This window comes from Podarcis muralis, chromosome 2, assembly GCF_964188315.1.
Source record: "Podarcis muralis chromosome 2, rPodMur119.hap1.1, whole genome shotgun sequence".
Taxonomy (NCBI): domain Eukaryota; kingdom Metazoa; phylum Chordata; class Lepidosauria; order Squamata; family Lacertidae; genus Podarcis; species Podarcis muralis.
The window spans coordinates 99,732-112,616 of NC_135656.1; the positions used below are offsets into that span (position 1 = coordinate 99,732).

The window sequence follows — 12,885 nt, forward strand, 5'->3', positions numbered from 1 at the left end:
GGCTCCGACTCCCCCTTCAACCACATTCTGGGCACTGACCAGGGTAAACTTGCTTCATTTGAAAGGCAGAGAAGCATTGCTTAGCAGTTAGAGCACCCCTTTGACCTGGCACCCCCCAACCAGGCTGGTACATGAGCACCTCGGAGCAGCGAACCAAGCCGCCTGACTCCGCTCCCTGACCATGAGTGACGCAGCCACAGCCTGTGAACTCCGCACCTGGTACAGTATGGCTGAGAAAGGTAAGCTTGGGGCACTGGTCGGAAAACCAACAGGAGCAGAGCCATGTACTTGGCCTTTTTCCCTGTGTGGAGGAAATGCCACCAGGCACAGTTGTCGTAATTCCGTACATTTCTAAGCTGCAGGACATATTGTGGTGCTATCATATAATTATTATTTATTGATTTCCAGACCACTGACCCGCCTGGTAGGGCCAGCATAATGAAATACCATTCTTATCATGAAATTTACTGATGCCCTGCTTCCCGTCCCCCTTTGGGATTCCTGGCAGCTGACTGATAAAAATGAGAGCAGTTGAGATGAGATGTCATTCTGCAATTCTCGCAGGGGTCAGGCTAGATGACCCCCGGGTCCCATCTCCTCTGTTTATATAACTATGGTTCCCACCTGCAGGGGCCAGGCTAGATGACGCCTGGTTCCTCACCCCTCCGCCCTTCCTGTGCAGGACTCAACGGAAGCTTCCCTGTGGAGCTGAGCCACGGCAACCACATTGTCCCCTGTGGCGAAGCCCTGCCTCATCCTCAGGCACCTGGCGCCCCCTGCTGGCCTACACCGGAAGAGTCCACAGTGCTTTCCAGTTAGGTCTTGGGCTCCTCGCCCTCCCCGGCCGGCTCCTTATCTGGAGCATGTCAAGAGCGCAGGTGACCTTCTCCTCGGTGGCGAGTGTGGCACTGGACAACGTGTAGTTCATGAACTGTGGCCCCCAAAGTAAAGCTTTATTTTCCGCCTCCCCAAAACCTGACCAACCAGATAGATTGCTTGGAGGCAACTCATTAACCGTCCCAACATTTCCAAGTCCCTGGAGCTGCACCCCAGGCAAGCCGTGCCTGCCAAGCAGCTGCGTGGCCCCTGCCCGCACCGAGGACTGTGGCGACAGTGGAGATGAACGGGGTTGCGGTGACCGGTCAAGGGGGCATTCGAGGCCAGGGGAACATTGGCACCACCGGAAGGGAGGGGGTTACCAGGAAACCTCCCAACCAGGCCAAAGCATTTGAGGAGGGTGCAAAGTATGCTGGCTGAAATGGGGCTTACCCTGGGGAAAATCCTGAGCGGAAGTTGCAAGTTGGTGGCCACCACTGCCTCTTGTGGCAGGGAGTTCCATAATGTGCGCTTTGTAAAGAAGTACTTCCTTTCTTTGATGTGTCCTGAATCTTCCAGCGTCCAGCTCCATGAGTTCTACCATTATGAGAGGGAGAAAAACTTTCCTCCATCCACATTCTCCAGGCCATGTCTCATTGGCCTGGAGAAATCACATCTTTGCACAATTTAATGCACAAACAGTCAAAGAACAAATAGGAAATAGGAACAAATAGGAAAACTCCCCTGCGTTTGCTAAATAACCACATCCCTCATTTGTGTTGCTGGGATAAATTTATTTAACACTCTGACGAGCTCACCTGCCAAAACACAGGAGAATATCAACAATCCAGGACAGAAAATTTTACCCATAGTGTTTTGTTTTTCCAGAATCAGCTAAAACAGAAGGGAGAGGTCACCCGTTAACCTGTAAGGGAGCAAATATTCCTTTGAGAAGTTTCTCCCGAAATGGAAGGCACATGAGACTCTGTAATTCTCTTCTTTGGGAGGTGGGTGTCGTGCAAAGTGGCCTTGGGGAGCTGGATGCGAAGGAGGCACGTCCCAGGCCTTTGAACTGTAACAAGGACAACCTGGGAGGATCTCTCACCTACTGTGCCTGCACCTCCTCACTCTCTCAATCGCTCTGCTCCCAGCCGAGAACAAAGACCAACCTCTCTTGTGGGGTTAATGTTACATATGGTGTTCCCATTATTTAGGGACTGGTGATTCGCTTCATCATTAGGGTCCAGACTGAGGTTCCCAGGGTGGCACGTGGACTCCATGGCACCCTCTTAGCACTCACCAAGGCCCCCTCTTAAAAAAGTTTCCCCAAAATCTGTTAGTTTTTACAGTGCTACAAGACCATTTGTTTTGGCAGTTGAGGGATTATTTATTTATTTATTTATATTGCCCTTTATTTTACATCACTGTAAATTATTAAATAATAAAAAATAGTGTTTGTTATTTAAATCAATCCATATAGCTCATTGGGCAGAGCACAAGACTCTTAATCTCAGGGCCATCCTTTGAGCCCCATGTTCCCAGAGTTCCCTGGCAAGAAGGGAACCCTACCCCTAACAAAATCCTAACCCTAACCCAGGGGTTGGCAAGGCCATGGGCCAGATCACTCCCACAGAAATCGCATCTGTGTGTGTCTGCGGCTCTGGAAATTGCTTCTGCGCATGCCCAGACGCCGAAAATCACTGCGACAGCTCAGTCTGTAGAGCAGGAGACTTTCCATCTCAAAGACCTGGGTTTGAGGGGCAAAAAGATTCTTCCCTTGCAGAGGGTTGGACTACAAAAAGACCTTTGCTTTCCTGCTCTCTCCCAAACTGGGAAACTCCCAATGGAAAGTGCTCTGACCTTTCTCTTTTTCTTCATAGGGGTTTTCACACCGTACAGTATCTGCTCTCTGACCGGGCTTGGTTTAAAAGCCTCCAAATATTCCTTGGATCGAGCAGTGCTAATATTTGCTCTGCTAATCTTTCCACCAAACTGGCCAGCTTCTGGATTAAACACTGGATGAAATGCAGATTACGTTCTGTATTTAAAACAAATGTCAAATCAATAAAAAATTTTCAGGAGAAATGCTAAAAATATAATTGAGAAGAGACAATTTAAGGAAAATTCACCAGAAAGTATTCCTCTTTGTTGCGGTTAGTGGCTGTGGACATGGCATAACATTACAGTACATGACTCCACCCCCCAAGAATCATGGGAACTGTAGTTTGCCCCTAAACTATAAGTCTCAGCACAACACATGACTGGCTTATCATAGAGACCACTGCATGCAAAAACTTGTGGTGCTAGAAGATCTTGCGCCTTATATTTACCCTGGGATCCCAACCACCCCTGCCCAGGACACCAGAGTCAACTCTACGGCTGCAAATATAACATTTGAAGTGTTTAAGGTGCATTATACAAATGTGACACTAGATGGCAATTGTGAGGTTATGGCAAATTCAATATATTCTTCAAAACACCTTTTTTTTTTAAGTGTTTTCATTTTTTAGATTCCACCACTCACACAGGTTCAACGGAGTTGCTGTCCATCTGAAGATCATAAGGCCTTTTGTGCCTATATCAATCCCTCAGTTGGTAAAATCAAAGAAGTACAAAATACTTTACAACTCTCTCTCTCTCTCTCTCTCTCTCTCTATATATATATATATAAAAATGTTGGAAACAAGCCTCCTTCTTCGGGAGAAGCTGGCAACTCTCCCAGGCTCCCGCCTTGGTGTCCGGTGACCTCCCTGGCTGCAATCCCCGCAGGATCCAGGCTAGGTCTCAATAGGCGACACTTCCCAGCGTGGGAAATGCACACCCCCTCCCTCCTGCTTCCCTGGCAGGGAAAAGAGATAGTCAGAAACGTCTGTTTACATCCTTTATTTCTGACTTTGCAGCACTACAGAAAACATGTCCGTTCACTTCAAAATCCAGCAAACGAGAGAGAGACTTCCTGTACATACGCAAGAGGAAGGTCTCATATTACACTCTTCACAAAGACTTTTCCAGCCTGTGAACTTCCGGGAAGCTTCTTTCCCACAGCTAGCCATATCACATGATGTCAACAAACTGGCTGTCTGCAACTGCGATAAGCTCATATTGTAACAATAAATTCCAACACACTGAGGAGCCTTTGCTGGAAGGCTGCGGGGCTATGCACTTACCTGGGAATCAAACTCACTGAACTTCAAAGAACTTCTGAGAGAATATGTATAGGATTGCACTATAAAGGCCTAAAATTTTGACCAAGACTCATGGGTTTGAGTCCCATGTTGCGTGAAAGATTCCTGCATGACCCTTGGGGTCCCTTCCAACTCTACAATTAGCGAAGTATACATCAATATAAAATAAAAATGTGCTTTTAATGAAAGGGCTTCTGCTGTGCTGTTTTTATTGCCATTATTTGGTTTTACAAGATTTTTATATGTATACACACACAGTTTTAATTCTATCAGTGTTTAATTGCTTTTTAATTGTAGATCCCCCACCCAGGTTTTAGCTTGTCTTCTTTTCATCCGTAAACTGCCTTGGGTCCCCATCAGGGGAAAAGGCAGGGTACAAATAAATGTATAATAATTATAATAATAATTTCAAACTGGGCATTTTTTGTTTTCAATATACAATGCTGGCAAGAGAGAAAGGCCACCCATAACTTAGAGTGCAGAGGTGAAACAAGCATATGATCCCCCAATGAGGGGTGTCATAGAAATTTAATAAAATTAGTTTAATCAATGTAATAATAACATTGCCTTGACCTGCTTGGCTGAAAAATCTTGCATGGCTTCTGGAAAACCCAGTGGAGGCTGTAGCTGAACTGGGGGGGGGGCACATGCAAACACCTGGCCCATTGTCCCAGGCCTCCTTGCCACTGACATCCTTTCACCCATAATGCTGTGACCTCCAGGTGCTTGGGTCCCTTAGAAACACTGGTGAGGTGAGCTTTCATTTTCTTTTCCCACTGAGGATTGGAAAGAGTTGAAAGATTAGAAATATTTGAAAAAGATGGAGAAGAAGATCCGATACGACCATTAAAGCTAGCTGCCTCTGGTTGCTAACTTTTATTTTGGCAGATCATTATCAAATGGCCCTGGCTTCTTTTTTTAAAGTTTACAAATAATAATAATAATAATAATAATAATAATAATAATAATCAGATGATGGGCTTATTTCCAATTGTTGTTTTGGGGGATAGAATGCACATTCACCCAAAAACCGCAGAGTTAAATGTTTGTTATCAGCCCAAATCAAGCATAGGTGTTTTGGTTCCATCTCAATAGAAAGAGGACGAACAAGCTTTAATTGTGCTATCGGTGTTCATTCACCCACAAATAGCAAAGCAAAGTGTAATAAGTCTAAACTAGGCAAAAGAGGTTGCTTTGCGTTCCAACTACATAGAAAGAAGAATCTTGGATTTCGCTTATTTCAAGTTGTGTTCTTTGGTGTTAATGCAACATTAACCCAGAAATCGCAAAAGGTATGTAATGAGACCAAAATAACAAAACACCGTCTTTTCGCTTCCACATGCGTTGAAAGAAGACGAATAAGCTTTGATTGGGCTTATTTCAATTGGAATGGTGTTGTTTGGGTGTGCACCAGAATCACCCCCAACCAAAGCAAAAAGGCGTTTTGGGTTCCATCTGCATAAAAGTAGATGTTAAAGCTCTGATTGGGGTTATTTCAAATTGGTGTTTTTGGGGTTAGAATGCACATTCACCCAGAAATCGCAGACTGAAATGTTTGTTATCAGCCCAATTCATGCATAGGTGTTTTGGTTCCATCGCAATAGAAGGTGGATGAATCAGCTTTGATTTTTCTTTCTTTGTTCATTCACCAACAAATAGCAAAGCAAAGTGTAATAAGTCTAAACTACGCAAAACAGGTTGTTTTGTGTTCCAAGTACGTAGAAAGAAGAACTTTGGATTTCGGTTATTTCAAGTTGTGTTCTTTGGTGTTAATGCAACATTAGCCCAGAAATCGCAAAGAGTATGTAATGAGACCAAAATAGCAAAACACCGTCTTTTCGCTTCCATATGCGTAGAAAGAAGACGAATAAGGTTTGATTTGGCTTATTTCAATTCGCATGGCGTTTTTTGGGTGTGCACCAGAATCGCCCCAAACAAAGCAAAAAGTTTTGGGTTCCATCTACACAAAAAGATCATAAAACTATGTGCTTATTTCAAATTGGTGTTTTTGCAGTGTTTTTGCACATTCACCAAGAAATCGCAGAGTGAAACGTTTGTTATCAGCCCAATTCCTGCATAGCTGTTTTGGTTCTATCGCAATAGAAAGTGCACAAATCAGCTTTGATTTTTCTTTCTTTGTTCATTCACCCACAAATAGCAAAGTGTAATAAGTCTAAACACGGCAAAACAGGTTATTTTGGATTCCAACTACATAGAAAGAAGAATCTTGGATTTCGCTTATTTCAAGTTGTGTTCTTTGGTGTGAATGCAACTGTCAGAGACTGCCTCCCGGTCTCAGCTCACAGAAGACCAACGCTAGCCATTAGAACTGTACAGAAGTCTTTATTGGCATTTAGTTTCCATTTCCAAACACTAGCGTGCGTCTCTACGTCTTAACCCTAGACCAGCGAAGCCTCGTCTGAGTCTCCGCCCCCTGTACACCAGCTTAAGACTCTAGCCTTACTCCACCTTCTACGTTTCTCCTTCCTCCTCTGGGTCCTACTACCCCCCTGGGTGCCTTCTTTCCGGGATGCCTCGGAAGCGGACCCTTCGGACTCCTCCCCTTCTCTCCGGCGGGCTTTGGGACCCGGCTCTCTCTCCGGACTGCCCATTGCGCCCCCCTCCTGTACGTTTGAACTTGGCGCGCGCGCGCTGCCCCTGACCTTCCTTTTGACCGTTACCTCGCTCTCTGATGCAGGCGTGGCTAACCCTGACTCATGTCCTTCCGCTGACGGAAGGCTGCCTGCTGCCGATGTTTGGGACTCCTCCCCCTTGCTGCTCTCCGGTGGGAAAGTTGGTCCCGATCTCCAGCTGCTGCTCTCTGAGTCCCCTCTGGCCCCTCCTTCCTGGGGTGTTCCCTCTGGCAACCCCCTGGCTCTGACCACTGGGGCCCCTTTCTGTGAATCCTCTGATTCACTGGAGAGACTTAGAGACCTCGGATGGCTACCCTCGCTGACTTCTCCCTCAGATTCCTCTCCCTCGGTCTCTACTTCCTCCCTCTCCTGTCCCTCTGCTCCTGAACCCCTGACATCCATCCCCCCCTCGAAGCCCCCCCTTCCCCCCTCCCCTCCTTCCGGTGCGGGTACTGGGTGCTCCGTCGTCGCGGGGGTGCTTGCCGGATACAGTTCATCCCCCATGTACTCGTCAACGTCGCTCTCCTCTGCTTCCATCTCTCTGTCTTCATGCTCGAACCCCACGTTGTCCCCCAACACGTCCATGTCCGTCTCGCCCCTCTCCCCCTCTTCGGGTGGTCCCATCCAAGGACCCCTCAGCCACTTCCTGCGCCACTGCTCCTCTGGTTGATCGTCCCACCAATACGAGTGGTCCGAGGCAGACCCCGGTGGCGAACCCACCTGCGAGCTGGGGACTGGCGCCTGTTCCTCGTCCGAGTCGAACCCCAGGAATGTGCTGGCTGAGAGCGTGGGTGTGAAAAGCCAGTCATCGAAATACTCTGCTGGCATGGGCCTGTGCGGGAAGAGGGCATGAAACTCCTCTTTGAGCAGCGGTTCCTCCAAGGCATAGTCCGGTACCCAGCTGTTGGCACTGGCCGGGGTACCCTCTCTGGCTAGGAAATATTCTACTCCCTCTTCCCCCCATCTGGAGTCCAAAATCTCTGTGACCTCATTGATCTGTCCCTTCCTAGGCGGCCCCCTCACTCTGTGCCCTTCACTGCTCTGGTCTGGTGCTGTGTCTGGCTCCTGAAACCTATGAGGTGCTTTGTAGGGCGTGAGCACCGATCTATGGAACACCGGATGCATTCTGGAACCCTCCGGAAGAGCCAACCGGAAGGCCACTGGATTGACCTGCGCCTGGACTTGGTAAGGTCCTAGTTGCTTATGTCCTAGCTTCTTCTTAGCTAATGATCTGGTCGGCACTGCTTGCGCTGCTAGCCAGACCCAGTCACCCACCTGTATGTCTTCCCCAACTCTTCTGTGTCTGTCGGCCTGCACCTTGTATGCGTGCTTTGCTAGTTCTAGCTGCCTCCTGAGCTGTTCGTGGACTTCCTGCAACTCTGACGCTAAGGCTTCCGCTGCCTGTGGCTCCCCCTCCCCCACTCTCTCTAAACCCGGGAAGGTTCTGGGATGCCTCCCGTTGTTGGCGAAGAACGGCGTCACCCCCGTCGACACGTGCTTCGTGTTGTTGTAAGCGAACTCGGCGAGCGGCAGGTAGTCCACCCATGTCGTGGGCTGCTGGTTGGCGTAGCATCTTAGGTACTGCTGCATGACGGCGTTGACCCTCTCCGCTTGTCCGTTGGTCTGCGGGTGTCTCGCCGACGCCAAATTGACTTTGACGTTCAGAATGCCCATCAGCTTCTGCCAGAAGTTCGAGATGAACTGTCGCCCCCGGTCGGAAAGAATAGACCGTGGCAGACCGTGGACCTTGAACACGTGGTCTATGAACAGTTTGGCGGTCTGCTCTGCCGTGGCTACCTTCGCACACGGAATGAAGTGTGCCATCTTAGTAAACATGTCCACCACCACTAGCACTGCTGTCTTTCCCCTCGAGCTGGGCAGATCCGTGACGAAGTCCAGGGCCACCCTCTCCCACGGTTCAGACGGTGTCTGCAGCGGTTCCAGCAAACCCGCCGGCGGTCTGTGAACTGACTTGGCCCTTTGGCAGGTGTCACATCTCGAGACGTAATCCGCTACTTCCCCCCGCATCTTGGGCCACCAAAAGTCTCTGGCTACGAGTTCGACAGTCTTTTCTTTGCCAAAGTGCCCTGCGGTGGGAGCGTCGTGTAGCTGCTGCAGGACCCTTGCGCGGAGGTCGTCTCCCGGCACGTAGAGTGCTCCCTTGTGGAGGAGCAACCCATCGCGGATCTGGAACTCGTCGGCCCTCGCTGTGCCCCTGTGCACCTCCTCCATCTTGGCCCGTGCGAAGGGGTCTTCCCGCAGCGCGCGACGTACGGCGTCCAGGTCCACGGTTGCTGACGCGCATGCCCACGCTTCCGGTGCGAAAATGTGCTTGGCCGCCGACGGTGCCGCCTCCTCCAGGTATTGCGGCTTTCTGGACAATGCATCCGCCATCACGTTGTTGTCGCCTGGGATGTACTCTATCTTGAAGTCGAAGTCCGCGAAGAACTCTGCCCATCTAATGTGTCTCTGGTTGAGGAACCTAGCCGTGCGCCAGTACTCCAGATTCTTGTGGTCCGTGTGGACCTGCACTGTATGTCTGGCTCCGATGAGGAAGTGCCTCCATGCCTTGAATGCTGCATGTATGGCTAGCAACTCCCTGTCCCAGATAGTGTAATTCTGCTCCGACTTGCTGAGCTTCCTCGAGTAGAAGGCGCACGGCCTCCAGTCCCCCTGCTGGTCTTGTTGCAACAGGACAGCTCCCACGGCTCTGTCTGAGGCGTCCGTCTCCACCCTCATGGGTCTGCTGGGATTCACATGCAGCAGCTGCTCTTCGGACGCGAAGAGACGCTTGAGTTTCTGAAAGGACTGCTCCGCTTGCTCCGTCCAGATGAATTTCTTCTTCTTGGAGCTGAGCGTGTCGGTGATGGCTGCTGTCTGCATGGCAAATCCCTTGATGAACTTGCGGTAAAAGTTGGCAAAGCCGACAAACCGCTGGACTTCCTTCCGATTGCGTGGGCTCTTCCAGTCCAAAACTGCGCGAACCTTGGCGCTGTCCATGGCGAGCCCCTTGTCCGACAACTTGTAGCCCAGGAAATCCACCTCCGTCACGTCGAACTGGCACTTCTCCAGTTTGGCGTACAGCCTGTGCTCCTTCAGTCTCTGCAGAACTTCCCTGACATCCCTCTCGTGCGCCTCTCGCGATTCTGAAAAAATCAGGATGTCGTCCAGGAAGCATACGCACTTCTTGTAAAGGAGCCCCGCCAGCACGTGATGCATAAAGGCTTGGAAAGTGTGAGAGCCATTTTGTAATCCGAAGGGCATAACTCTGTATTCGTAGGTGCCCAGTGGCGTGAACATGGCCGTCTTCCACTCGTCTCCTTCGCGCATGCGAATCAGGTTGTACGCGCCACGTAGATCCAGCTTGGTAAAAACGCGTCCTTTCCGCACCGTCGCGAGCAAGTCGTCTATCTTGGGCATGGGGAAGGCTGAGGGCTTGGTTTTCGAATTCAAGATTCTGAAGTCCACCACCAATCTTTTTTGGGGCGTATCCCGCTTCTTCACAAAGAATACGGGACTGCCTCCCACCGCTTTCGACTCCCGGATGAACCCACGCTTCAAATTGTGATCTATGAACTCCCTGAGTTCTTGCAGTTCATCCTCAGACATGGAGTACAGTTTTCCAGTGGGCAGCGTCGCCCCCGGCAGGAGGTCAATCTTGCAATCATAGGGTCTGTGAGGGGGTAGCTTGTCCGCCTCCTTCTCGCAGAATACCTCCAAAAACTCCGCATACTTGTGGGGTACTGCTTGCAGCGTGCCCAACTGCAACTGCGGGTCCTCCTCTTCCCCTTCCGGGCTGGGTATAATGCAGTGTTCTGCACAGTAGGAGGAGCCAAAAGTCAGGTGGCGCTGGTACCACGCCAATGCTGGACTGTGCCTGTGCAGCCAACTCATGCCTAATACTATAGGCGTGTCGGACAGCTGGGTGACATTGAAACTGATGACTTCCCGGTGATTCCCAATTTGCATCACCATAGGCGGCGTCTGCTGCACCACCTGCCCCCCTAGCAGTTCCCTGCCATCCACCGTGACAACCTTCAGGGGCAGTGTGGCTGGCAGTAATGCTACGTTGTGTTGTTGAATGAACTCCAATCCTATAAAGTCTGCGTTACTGCCAGAGTCAATTGTAATAGGCACTTCTAATGTGAGTCCATTGGGCAGCTGAAGCGATGCGGTTAGCTGCACCACTGGCTTGGGCGGGAGGGGGTCTGTGGGCTGCAAAATCTCTGGGGACTTCCTCACTGACTCGTCTGGCTGGGCCCCAGTGCCTCCTCTTCCAGCCAGACCTGGTCGTTTCCCTGCTGTGGTGCTCTCTGCTGAGTTGTTTCCAATACTGTCACTGAAGCTGCAGTGTGCTTGAAACTCCTCTGGGGACACTCTTTCGCCATGTGCTCTGCACTCTCACATATATAACACTTCCTGTTCCTTCTAGGCAGCTTCGATTTTACTGCTCCCGGCGTTAAGGCTCTGGTAGCTGAGTGAGCCCTAGCACCGCCAATCTCCATCTGCTCCTCGCCCCCTCCCTGTGGAGGCGTGGACTGCGCACGCGCTGCCTCTCTGGGCAAGAGGGAGGGCACTCTCGCTGGTGAACGTCCCCAACGCCCTTCTTCTTTGCTCCACGGACGTTCTTCCTGCCTCACCCCAATAGACAACGCTCTTTCAACCACTTGCTGAGTGGTGGTGGGTCTCTCACCCCTTGCCATCTCATCCTTGATCGGTGCATTCAGACCCTCCCAAAAAAAGTCTCTAACCGGCGGAGAATCCTTATCCCAATTCAGCGCGTTGACCAATGCAAAAAACCGGGAATGATACTGCCTTACGCTGGCTTTCCCTTGTCTTAGCCCAAATATGTCCCTCCGGGCAATGTCCAGGTCTATTTTGGATAGGAAACAGGAGTCCATCGCCTTAATGAACGCATCTGCGCTTTGAAGCGCTGCATCCTTATCTCTCCACAGGTTGCGTAGCCATGATTTCGCGTCCCCATGCAAATGAGACAAAATAAACCCCACTTTCTCCCGTTCGTCTCTAAAGTCTCTTTCCAGCAGCTGCAGCGCAAACAGCACATCTGCTCGGAAATTGGGGTACTGCTGCAAATTCCCATCAAAATGAGATACAATGCTGCCTCCTCTCTTCCCCAAACCGATCCCCTCGGACCTGGGTGCTGGGATCCCCTGCTTTACAAGCCCTTCCAACCTGGCTTGAAGATCTCTGCATGCAGCTGCCGCTTCTTCCTCTCTCTTCCTGGATGCGATTATTTCAGCGTTGAGTAGCGTCACCGCTTCTTGCAGGGAAGCTATTTTCTGTTCTGTAGTCATCTTGCCTGACTCTTGTGAGCTCGCAAGGCACCAGTCTTCCACCCTCCCTGCCTCGCTTCCTTAGCGATGCTTGAGGCGAAGAAAACCGATGGTAACTTGAGACGAGGCTTACTGTCAGAGACTGCCTCCCGGTCTCAGCTCACAGAAGACCAACGCTAGCCATTAGAACTGTACAGAAGTCTTTATTGGCATTTAGTTTCCATTTCCAAACACTAGCGTGCGTCTCTACGTCTTAACCCTAGACCAGCGAAGCCTCGTCTGAGTCTCCGCCCCCTGTACACCAGCTTAAGACTCTAGCCTTACTCCACCTTCTACGTTTCTCCTTCCTCCTCTGGGTCCTACTACCCCCCTGGGTGCCTTCTTTCCGGGATGCCTCGGAAGCGGACCCTTCGGACTCCTCCCCTTCTCTCCGGCGGGCTTTGGGACCCGGCTCTCTCTCCGGACTGCCCATTGCGCCCCCCTCCTGTACGTTTGAACTTGGCGCGCGCGCGCTGCCCCTGACCTTCCTTTTGACCGTTACCTCGCTCTCTGATGCAGGCGTGGCTAACCCTGACTCATGTCCTTCCGCTGACGGAAGGCTGCCTGCTGCCGATGTTTGGGACTCCTCCCCCTTGCTGCTCTCCGGTGGGAAAGTTGGTCCCGATCTCCAGCTGCTGCTCTCTGAGTCCCCTCTGGCCCCTCCTTCCTGGGGTGTTCCCTCTGGCAACCCCCTGGCTCTGACCACTGGGGCCCCTTTCTGTGAATCCTCTGATTCACTGGAGAGACTTAGAGACCTCGGATGGCTACCCTCGCTGACTTCTCCCTCAGATTCCTCTCCCTCGGTCTCTACTTCCTCCCTCTCCTGTCCCTCTGCTCCTGAACCCCTGACAGCAACATTAACCCAGAAATCGCAAAAGGTATGTAATGAGACCAAAATAACAAAATACCATCTTTTCA

The 12,885-nt window shown here is 50.7% G+C and overlaps 1 long non-coding RNA gene across 1 annotated transcript; it reads left to right on the forward strand.

The window, feature by feature from the left end:
- Positions 1–7: 7 nt before the first annotated feature.
- LOC144326852 (uncharacterized) lies at positions 8–4,189 on the forward strand. The gene is made up of 2 exons (XR_013391721.1): positions 8–239; positions 2,697–4,189. It is a non-coding gene; the product is annotated as an uncharacterized LOC144326852 (long non-coding RNA).
- Positions 4,190–12,885: the final 8,696 nt, after the last annotated feature.